This window comes from Lolium rigidum, chromosome 2 (genome assembly GCF_022539505.1).
Source record: "Lolium rigidum isolate FL_2022 chromosome 2, APGP_CSIRO_Lrig_0.1, whole genome shotgun sequence".
NCBI classification, from domain to species: Eukaryota; Viridiplantae; Streptophyta; class Magnoliopsida; order Poales; family Poaceae; genus Lolium; species Lolium rigidum.
Genome location: NC_061509.1, coordinates 43,169,930 through 43,182,225, shown reverse-complemented (window position 1 = coordinate 43,182,225; position 12,296 = coordinate 43,169,930).

Sequence of the window (12,296 nt, the reverse complement as noted above, 5' to 3'; positions counted from 1 at the left end):
GTAGTGAACCAGAAAATCACACCAAACATGGACAACCTCTCCTGGAGTGCAAAGAGGAGGAGCACTGGCTCCAGTGGTGCCTCTGACTCCAGGGATGCCTCTCTTTCCAAGACTTTTTCTATGGGTCGGGCAGACAAGGAGTTGCTAGTGTATAATAGGAGAAGTGTACAAGAGAGGGAAGAAGCTGCTCTCAGGCGCAGGGAGAGGGAAGAAGCAACAACAGCTGGCTTGAACCAGCTAGGTGTGTTCTCATACACACAGGTTCTCCCAGTTTCAAAATCCAGACCTAAGCCTATTCCCAAAATGAAAAAGTATAAGCATCAGTTGAGGGAAGGAGGACCCACAGAGGTGCTGCCCTACTATGTAGAACCAAATCTTGAAGAAAAGGTTAAAGCTGGAGTTATCTTGTGCTGGCTGATGAAGGGCATGAAAAAAATCAAAGATTTGGTATCCTAGTTAATTTGTGTGAATAATTATGTAATGTAAGGGTTGATGTAATGCTTCCATGCAATGATGAATAAAGGGGTTTATGTAATGCTTCTATGCTACTGCCTACCATCAATGATGATACTATCATGATGATGTTTTTTACCTGCTAGATTATTCCTTCTGTTGCTGTTTGTCTATGTCTTTTTTGTCCTCTTCATATTCCAGTAATGCAATATTTTTGGCAGGTTTATTCCAGTAATTTGTCTAAATAATTATGTAGATACTGGTTAGTATAAAATAAAGGAAAATGCTACTGGTTAGTATAAAATAAAGGAAAATGCTACTGGCTAGTAAAATTTAGTTGAATGAATTCATTTAGGTTGAGCTAGTTCTCTGGTTTAGTTGACTGAATTCATTTAGTAAAATAAATCACCATATACTTTTTGTGGACTTAAAGCATCTAATTATAAGAAATCCATGTGGTCCTTGTTTTAATGATTGGGCTACTCCTAGCATAAACATTACTTTGTTGAGTTGCTTCCCATTTAGCTATGCCCTGTGTGCTCTGTAAATCTGTGCGTTCCCTGCATGTTTGAGTGATGGTTAGAGAAAAAACTGCTTTCTCTTGATCCATTTAACATGTAGCTGATTCTCAACTTAACAATCCTTTTCCAAGTGCTGAAGCTGAAGGCATAGCTTAGTGTCTCATTTAACATTCTCTGAATGGAAGTTTGATTTGTCCACATGGACAACTGTCAGCTCTAGTGTCCTTGATATGCTCTTGATTTCCTGTTGTGCATATCTGATGCCTATGCTCATATCTGGTGATACTATTTTGATGCTTGTTTCACAGTATTTCTTTTCTTTTATTCTTTGTTGCCACTAGAGTTGTTTACTTTGATTTTGCTTCTGGGTTAAATACCCAGCACTTGTAAGTCATCCTTGTTTATTCAACGAAAATCAGTGCTGACTGTGTTTTCATAAACATAAGTGTTATGTGATGGATGGATATGGATATGGTGTTATGTGATGCATGGATACATATAAATTTTTGCAGGGATTATATTGAGTTGCCCATTTCTCCCGAAGCGTTGATTCACGTCCGTTTTGGTTGAGAAATGGGCACTCCTATGTAGAAATATTAGCAAAGGTCATGCCGAAATTTTGTTGACTTTTGTACTAACGTTTTGCCTCTTTTTAATGAAGTGCTGATACGTCTCCAACGTATCGATAATTTCTTATGTTCCATGCTACTTTATTGATGATACCTACATGTTTTATGCACATTATATGTCATATTTATGCATTTTCTCGGAACTAACCTATTAACAAGATGCCGAAGAGCCGCTTGTCGTTTTTCGCTGTTTTTGGTTTCAGAAATCCTAGTAAAGAAATATTCTCGAATTGGACGAAACTTTCGCCCAGTGGTCCTATTTTTGCACGAAGCTTCCGTAAGACCGAAGACCTAACGAAGTGGGGCCACGAGGCGGCCGGAAGAGTGGCCGGCGCGGCCCGAGCCCCGGCCGCGCCGACCTACCCCCCGGGCCCCTCGTGTGGCCCCCGCGTTGACCCTCCGCCTACTTAAAGCCTCCGTCGCGAAACCCCCGCACCGAGAGCCACGATACGGAAAACCTTCCGCAGACGCGCCGCCGCGAATCCCATCTCGGGGATTCGGGAGATCGCCTCCGGCACCCCCGCCGGAGAGGGGATTCATCTCCCGGAGGACTCTACACCGCCATGGTCGCCTCCGGAGTGATGAGTGAGTAGTTCACCCCCGGACCATGGGTCCATAGCAGTAGCTAGATGGTCGTCTTCTCCTTGTTGTGCTTCATTGTTGGATCTTGTGAGCTGCCTAACATGATCAAGATCATCTATATGTAATTCTATATGTTGTGTTTGTCGGGATCCGATGGATAGAGAGTACTATGATTATGGTGATTATCAATCTATTGTTCATGTGTTGTTTATGATCTTGCATGCTCTCCGTTACTAGTAGAGGCTCGGCCAAGTTTTTACTCTTAACTCCAAGAGGGAGTATTTATGCTCGATAGTGGGTTCATGCCTCGCATTTACACTCGGGACAGTGACGTGAAAGTTCTAAGGTTGTGTATGTGTTGTTGCCACTAGGGATAAAACATTGATGCTATGTCTAAGGATGTAGTTGTTGATTACATTACGCACCATACTTAATGCAATTGTCTCGTTGCTTTGCAACTTAATACCGGATGGGGTTCGGATGATAACCCGAAGGTGGACTTTTTAGGCATAGATGCAGTTGGATGGCGGTCTATGTACTTTGTCGTAATGCCCTGATTAAATCTCACTATATTTATCATATCATGTATATGCATTGTTATGCCTTTCTCTATTTGTCAATTGCCCGACCGTAATTTGTTCACCCAACATGCTTTTATCTTATGGGAGAGACACCTCTAGTGAACCGTGGACCCCGGTCCTATTCTTTACATAGCATACAATCTATCGCAATACTTGTGTTTACTGTTTTCTTTGCAAACATCTTCCACTCGATACGTTTAATCCTTTGTTACAGACAAGCCGGTGAGATTGACAACCTCACTCGTTTCGTTGGGACAAAGTACTTGGGTTGTGTTGTGCGAGTTCCACGTTGGCGCCGGAATCCCCGGTGTTGCGCCGCATCACATTTCGCCACCATCAACCTTCAACGTGCTTCTTGGCTCCTACCGGTTCGATTAAACCTTGGTTTCTTTCTGAGGGAAAACTTGCTACCGTGCGCATCATACCTTCCTCTTGGGGTTCCCAACGAACGTGTGAGTTACACGCCATCAAGCTCTTTTTCCGGCGCCGTTGTCGGGAGATCAAGACACGCTGCAAGGGGAGTCTCCACTTCTCAATCTCTTTACTTTGTTTTTGTCTTGCTTTATTTTATTTACTACTTTGTTTGCTGCACTAAAATCAAAACACAAAAAAATTAGTTGCTAGTTTTACTTTATTTACTGTCTTGCTCTCTATATCAAAAACACAAAAAAATTAGTTACTTGCATTTACTTTATCTAGTTTGTTTTATTTACTGTTGCTAAAATGGCTAACCATGAAAATACTAAATTGTGTGACTTCACAAATGCAAATAATAATGATTTCCTATGCACACCTATTGCTCCACCTGCTACTACAAGCAGAATTCTTTGAAATTAAACCCGCTTTACTAAATCTTGTCATGAGAGATCAATTTTCCGGTGTTAGTTCCGATGATGCTGCTGCCCATCTCAATAATTTTGTTGAACTTTGTGAAATGCAAAAGTATAAAGATGTAGATGGTGATATTATTAAATTGAAAGTGTTTCCTTTCTCATTAAGAGGAAGAGCTAAAGATTGGTTGCTATCTTTGCCTAAGAATAGTATTGATTCATGGACTAAATGCAAGGATGCTTTTATTGGTAGATATTATCCTCCCGCTAAAATTATATCTTTGAGAAGTAGCATAATGAATTTTAAACAATTAGATACTGAACATGTTGCTCAAGCATGGGAGAGAATGAAAACTTTGGTAAAGAATTGCCCAACCCATGGACCGACTACTTGGATGATCATCCAAACCTTCTATGCAGGACTAAATTTTTCTTCGCGGAATTTATTGGATTCAGCTGCTGGAGGTACCTTTATGTCCATCACATTGGGGGCGGCTACAAAACTTCTTGATGATATGATGATAAATTACTCTGAATGGCACACGGAAAGAGCTCCACAAGGTAAGAAGGTAAATTCCGTTGAAGAAACCTCATCCTTGAGTGATAAGATTGATGTGATTATGTCTATGCTTGTGAATGGTAGATCTAATGTTGATCCAAATAATGTTCCTTTAGCTTCATTGGTTGCTCAAGAAGAAAATGTTGATGTGAATTTCATTAAAAATAATAATTTCAACAACAATGCTTATAGGAACAACTCCGGTAATAACTATAGGCCATATCCTTCTGCTAATGGTAATGGTTATGGTAATTCTTATGGGAATTCTTACAACAATAATAGGAATGTACCCTCTGGTCTTGAAGCCATGCTTAAAGAATTTATTAGTACACAAACCGCTTTTAACAAATCACGTTGAGGAAAAGCTTGATAAAATTGATACTATTGCTTCTAGAGTTGATAGACTTGCCTCCGATGTTAATCTTTTAAAATTGAAAGTTATGCCTAATAATGATATTGATAATAAGATTACTACTACAGCAAATGCCATCCAAGTTAGAATTAATGAGAATATAAGATTAATGGCTGAATTGCGTGCTAGGTGGGATAGAGAAGAAAATGAAAAACTAGCTAAAGAGAATAATGTAGCTAAAGTTTGGACTATTACCACCACTAGTAATGCTAATTCTTCACATGTTGCTGCACCTCCTACTATCAATGGTAATATAATTGGTGTTGGCAATGTTTCTACTCCTAGTGCAAAGCGTACAAAACTGCCTGAAATTGCTAAAACTGCTCGAAACCGCTTGTGATAAAACTGCTGAAATTTTTTCCAACCTTGGGAACAATGATCCCATTGCTGTAGCTCATAATGATTTAGATTTTGATGATTGCCACATCTCTGAAGTTATAAAGTTCTTACAAAAACTTGCTAAAAGTCCTAATGCTAGTGCTATAAATTTAGCCTTTACAAAACATATTACAAATGCTCTCATAAAAGCTAGAGAAGAGAAACTAAAACTTGAAACTTCTATTCCTAGAAAGTTAGAAGATGGTTGGGAGCCCATCATTAAAATGAAATTCAATGACTTTGAATGTAATGCTTTATGTGATCTTGGTGCAAGTATTTCGTTATGCCTAAAAAGATTTATGATATGCTTGACTTGCCACCATTGAAGAATTGTTATTTGGATGTTAATCTTGCCGATAATGTTAAAAAGAAACCTTTGGGGAGGATTGATAATGTGCATATTACGGTTAACAATAACCTTGTCCCCGTTGATTTTGTTGTCTTGGATATCGAATGCAATGCATCTTGTCCTATTGTGTTGGGAAGACCTTTTCTTCGAACCGTTGGTGCTCGTTATTGATATGAGGGAAGGTAATATTAAATATCAATTTCCTCTCAAGAAAGGTATGGAACACTTCCCTAGAAAGAGAATGAAGTTGCCTTTTGATTCTATTATTAGAACAAGTTATGATGTTGATGCTTCTACTCTCGATGTTACTTGATTTGCACTTTCTGCGCCTAGCTGAAAGGCGTTAAAGAAAAGCGCTTATGGGAGACAACCCATGTTTTTACCTACAGCAATTTTTTGTTTTGTTGAGTCTTGGAAGTTGTTTACTACTGTAGCAACCTCTCCTTATCATGTTTTTGTGCCAAGTAAAGTTTCTATGTCAAAGTTGATGTTATATTTGGGATCGCTGCGCAGAAACAGCATTGCTGTCTGTCACGAATCTGGGCACAGTTCTCTGTAGAAAATTCGAAAAAATCTGCCAATTTACGAGCGTGATCCTCAGATATGTACGCAACTTTCATTAGTTTTGAGTTTTTCCATTTGAGCAAGTCTGGTGCCAGCTTTAAATTCGTCTTTACGGACTGTTCTGTTTTTGACAGATTCTGCCTTTTATTTCGCATTGCCTCTTTTGCTATGTTGGATTTATTTCTTTGATCCATTAATGTCCAGTAGCATTATGCAATGTCCAGAAGTGAAAATAATGATTGTGTCACCTCTGAATGTGTGAATTATTAATTGTGCACTAACCCTCTAATGAGTTTGCTTGAAGTTTGGTGTGAAGGAAGTTTTCAAGGGTCAAGAGAGGAGAATGATATACTATGATCAAGAGGAGTGAAAGCTCTAAGCTTGGGGATGCCCCCGTGGTTCACCCCTGCATATTTTAAGAAGACTCAAGCGTCTAAGCTTGGGGATGCCCAAGGCATCCCCTTCTTCATCGACAACATCATCAGGTTCCTCCCCCGAAACTATATTTTTATTCAATCACATCTTGTGTTCTTTACTTGGAGCGTCGGTTTGTTTTTGTTTTTGTTTTTGTTTGAATAAGATGGATCCTAGCATTCACTTTGTGGGAGAGAGACACGCTCCGCTGTTGCATATGGACACATGTGTCCTTAGGCTTTACTCATAATGTTCATGGCGAAGTTTCTTCTTCGTTAAATTGTTATATGGTTGGAATTGGAAAATGCTACATGTAGTAATTCTAAAATGTCTTGGATAATGTGATACTTGGCAATTGTTGTGCTCATGTTTAAGCTCTTGCATCATATGCTTTGCACCCATTAATGAAGAAATACATAGAGCTTGCTAAAATTTGATTTGCATATTTGGTTTCTCTAAGGTCTAGATAATATCTAGTATTGAGTTTTGAACAACAAGGAAGACGGTGTAGAGTCTTATAATGTTTACAATATGTCTTTTATGTGAGTTTTGCTGCACTTGTTCATCCTTGAGTTTGCTTCAAATAACCTTGCTAGCCTAAACCTTGTATCGAGAGGGAATACTTCTCATGCATCCAAAATCCTTGAGCCAACTACTATGCCATTTGTGTCCACCATACCTACCTACTACATGGTATTTCTCCGCCATTCCAAAGTAAATTGCTTGAGTGCTACCTTTAAAATTCCATCATTCACCTTTGCAATATATAGCTCATGGGACAAAATAGCCTTAAAAACTATCGTAGTATTGAATATGTACTTATGCACTTTATCTTTTATTAAGTTGCTTGTTGTGCGATAACCATGCTTCGGGGGAACGCCATCAACTATTGTTGAATATCATGTGAGTTGCTATGCATGTCCGTCTTGTCTGAAGGATCTATCATTTTAGTGGTTGGAGCATGCAAAATTGTTAGAGAAGAACATTGGGCCGCTAACTAAAGCCATGAATCATGGTTGAAGTTTCAGTTTTGGACATATATCCTCAATCTCATATGAGAATAATAATTGTTGCTACATGCTTATGCATTTAAGAGGAGTCCATTATCCGTTGTCCATGTTGTCCCGGTATGGATGTCTAAGTTGAGAATAATCAAAAGCGAGAAATCCAAAATGCGAGCTTTCTCCTTAGACCTTTGTACAAGCGGCATGGAGGTACCCCTTTGTGACACTTGGTTGAAACATGGCATGCAAAGATCCGGTAGTCCAAGCTAAGTAGGACGAGGTGCGGACACTATTAGTATACTATGCATGAGGCTTGCAACTTGTAAGATATAATTTACATAACTCATATGCTTTATTACTACCGTTGACAAAATTGTTTCATGTTTTCAAAATAAAAGCTCTAGCACAAATACAACAATCGATGCTTTCCTCTTTGAAGGACCATTCTTTTACTTTTATTGTTGAGTCAGTTTACCTATCTCCTTCCACCTTAAGAAGCAAACACTTGTGTGAACTGTGCATTGATTCCTACATACTTGCATATTGCACTTGTTATATTACTTTATGTTGACAATATCCATGAGATATACATGTTATAAGTTGAAAGCAACCGCTGAAACTTAATCTTCCTTTGTGTTGCTTCAATACCTTTACTTTGATTTATTGCTTTATGAGTTAACTCTTATGCAAGACTTATTGATGCTTGTCTTGAAGTACTATTCATGAAAAGTCTTTGCTTATATGATTCACTTGTTTACTCATGTCATTACCTTTGTTTTGATCGCTGCATTCATTACATATGTTTACAAATAGTATGATCAAGATTATGATGGCATGTCACTTCAGAAATTATCTTTGTTATCGTTTTACCTCGCTCGGGACGAGCGTAACTAAGCTTGGGGATGCTTGATACGTCTCCAACGTATCGATAATTTCTTATGTTCCATGCTACTTTATTGATGATACCTACATGTTTTATGCACATTATATGTCATATTTATGCATTTTCCGGAACTAACCTATTAACAAGATGCCGAAGAGCCGCTTGTTGTTTTCTCGCTGTTTTTGGTTTCGTAAATCCTAGTAAGGAAATATTCTCGGAATTGGACGAAACTTTCGCCCAGGGTCCTATTTTTGCACGAAGCTTCCAGAAGACCGAAGAGATAACGAAGTGGGGCCACGAGGCAGCCAGGAGATAGGGCGGCGCGGCCCAAGCCCTGGCCGCGCCGACCTACCCCCTGGGCCCCTCGTGTGGCCCCCCGCGTTGACCTTCCGCCTACTTAAAGTCTCCGTCGCGAAACCCCCAGTACCGAGAGCCACGATACGGAAAACCTTCCAGAGACGCCGCCGCCGCGAATCCCATCTCGGGGATTCAGGAGATCGCCTCCGGCACCCTGCCGGAGAGGGGATTCATCTCCCGGAGGACTCTACACCGCCATGGTCGCCTCCGGAGTGATGAGTGAGTAGTTCACCCCTGGACCATGGGTCCATAGCAGTAGCTAGATGGTCGTCTTCTCCTTGTTGTGCTTCATTGTTGGATCTTGTGAGCTGCCTAACATGATCAAGATCATCTATACGTAATACTATATGTTGTGTTTGTCGGGATCCGATGGATAGAGAGTACTATGATTATGGTGATTATCAATCTATTGTTTATGTGTTGTTTATGATCTTGCATGCTCTCCGTTATTAGTAGAGGCTCGGCCAAGTTTGTACTCTTAACTCCAAGAGGGAGTATTTATGCTCGATAGTGGGTTCATGCCTCCATTAAATCCGGGACGATGGACGGAAAGTTCTAAGGTTGTGGATGTGCTGTTGCCACTAGGGATAAAACATTGATGCTATGTCTAAGGATGTAGTTGTTGATTACATTACGCACCATACTTAATGCAATTGTCCGTTGCTTAGCAACTTAATACCGAATGGGGTTCGGATGATAACCTCGAAGGTGGACTTTTTAGGCATAGATGCAGCTTGGATGGCGGTCTATGTACTTTGTCGTAATGCCCAATTAAATCTCACTATATTTATCATATCATGTATATGCATTGTTATGCCTTTCTCTATTTGTCAATTGCCCGACTGTAATTTGTTCACCCAACATGCTTTTATCTTATGGGAGAGACACCTCTAGTGAACTCGTGGACCCCGGTCCTATTCTTTACATAGCATACAATCTACTGCAATTGTGTTTACTCGTTTTCTTTGCAAACATCTTCCACTCGATACGTTTAATCCTTTGTTACAAGCAAGCCGGTGAGATTGACAACCTCACTCGTTTCGTTGGGGCAAAGTACTTTGGTTTTGTTGTGCAGATTCCACGTTGGCGCGGAATCCTCGTTGTTGCGCCGCATCACATTTCGCGACCATCAACCTTCAACGTGCTTCTTGGCTCCTACTGGTTCGATTAAACCTTGGTTTCATACTGAGGGAAACTTGCTTCTATACGCATCATACCTTCCACTTGGGGTTCCCAACGGACGTGTGCATCTACGCGTATCAGTGACCAAATATAAGGTGCCAAAAAATCCAAGAAAAGAAAGTTTTATAGTACATAGAGGATGACATGCGGGTCCCATTTAGCAGCAGCGGTCTCACCGTTTGAGAGGCGGCAAGGGATCGAAAGAAAAAAGTAAGTACCAAATATGAGGTGCCAAAAAAAATCCAAGAAAAGAAAGTTTTATAATACATAGAGGATGACATGCGGGACCCATTTAGCAGCAGCGGTATCACCGTTTGAGAGGCGGCAGGGGATCGAAAGAAAAAGGCAAGTGACCAAATTTGAGGTGCCAAAAAAAACTCCAAGAAAAGAAAGTTGATTGCTCATAGAGGATGACATGCGGGTCCCAATTAGCGGCAGCGGTCTCAACGTTTCCAAGGCGGCAAGGGATCGAAAGAAAAAGGAAGTAGCCGAATTCGAGGGGTCAAAAAAATCCAAGAATAGAAAGAATTTTGGTTCATAGAGGATGACATGCGGGACCCATGATCCCGTATCGTAAACGGCTCGATCGGAGAGCGTTGAACGAGATGGCGCGATCGAGAAAAAAACAATGCCGGAGAGGCTGCCATCTCGGGCCCTACATCCCTGGGCGGTGCGGATTTGCGTTGACTCGGCCGGCGAACCCGAGATTTCGAGATGCACCACGTCCCGGGCCACCATACGCGACGTTTTGGCCGTTTTCGTCGGGCTAGGTGGCCTCAAAAACAAGAAAAAAACATTTTGACATGCACAACAGAGAGACCAAAAATCGTCGGCCATGGTACACCAGCAACCACGGCGCGACTTCAACTTCGTCGGCCATGGCAACTTTTCTTGTAGTGTACCTCGCACCAGGAGTTGGCAAGCCGCTTGGGATGATGCCACCTCGACGTGATGATGAAGACTCTACCTACGATGACAACGACCATGCACCTCATGCATGGCCCCAGTTCTTATTTCAGAGCATCTTCCTACGACTCCTACAACTCCAACTACGAGTCCTTCAATCCGGATGAACAAGACTCACCTTACTACGGTTGGGAGACCCACGAAGGTTTCGTCAATGAAGATGAGGGGCGGGAGCCATGTGGGGAGGGAGGCATTGCGTCCATCAAGTTTCTGTACCAGTGAGGGAGGAAAGAGAAAGAGGTATCCTCCACTGGTGCATTGGCCAAACGAATCTCACTTTCAAGACCGCATATCCGTGAAGCCGCATGAATAATGGAACGGGGAATTCTCCGCCAACATGCTCGGCCACGACAAGTCTGAGACCGGCTTCAACTAATCTCATCAACCAGCCTGTCGGTAAGCTCGAAGAGTATCAAAATGAAGAATTTATTTATTCATTGAGATATTGTGCGTTACCGTCTTAACAAGCTTGAAGATAATAAGGATCTCAAAACCATATGTGGGGCATCTGATGATAGCTTGAAAAGGCTACACGAAGGCGTGCGCAAGAGCAATCGGCATATTGCTACTCTTGAAGAGTCAAACTGGATACTTCGGAATGCCCTTATCAATGCAGCAATTGAGTGACCACGTTCGCCAAACCGCGATACCAAGGGATTATTTGATCCGCCCTCGCTTGTTTTTCAAGCAAGAAGGGTTTTTAATACTCTTATTCCTAGCAATACTTAGACATTTTCGTGTGTTGCATTGCAATTTGCATCATCATCTCTTTATAAGGGGATGAGATTTATCCTTGCTACAAGCCATTATTATGAATGAAGAATCCGGTTTGTGATTGCTTTTATATAGTATGAGGATTGAGTTGAGATTTACTTGACTTATAGGACGATAATGCTTTAGAGACTTACACACTCTTATATCTCTTATATCTGTATGGACCTAAATATTCAGCAAAGCATCAAGTCAACACGTTTTGAGGTAAATTTTGTTCTTGAAAGTGAGCACAAGTTTAGGTAAACATCCAAATCACAAATAATTAACTGCTTCATGATAGCCTTTAAAATTAAACCTTGTCCTTGATCTCTTTTATGCCATCTCATGGCACAACTCTTAATAAATAAAAAGAAAAGAGAAAGAAAGAAGGGGAAAGAAGACGGAAGAAGGAAAAGAAAGAAATAAAAGGAAGGCAAAAGAATAAAAAGAGAAAGAAAATTAAGAGAAAACGTGCCATGAATAAAAGAGATGCTTACGACGGTGACAGAGACTAAAACCGAACGTTCATGTTTCAAAATTCAAGAAAGTCATGCGTTGTTATAAAAGGTATGATGCACCCTCATCATGCTTGCTTGTTGATTGAACTTATGAACCGTATACTACAATTTTTATCCAATATGCAAGTCTCCTTTGAAAATATGTGTAAGCCTTTTGAACCATTTGGTTCATATGTGTGAGGTAGAACCCTGGATCAGTCCCATGTTTGATAAAGTAATCACTTGTTATTTTGCTCTCTTTCATATATTGACTCACAACTCATGAACAAGTTGATACTATTCACTCAAGTTGCTACCTTTCTCAGGGATGAGCAAGAGTCTAAGCTTGGGGGTGTTAATGAGAGTAAAAATGCAACATGTT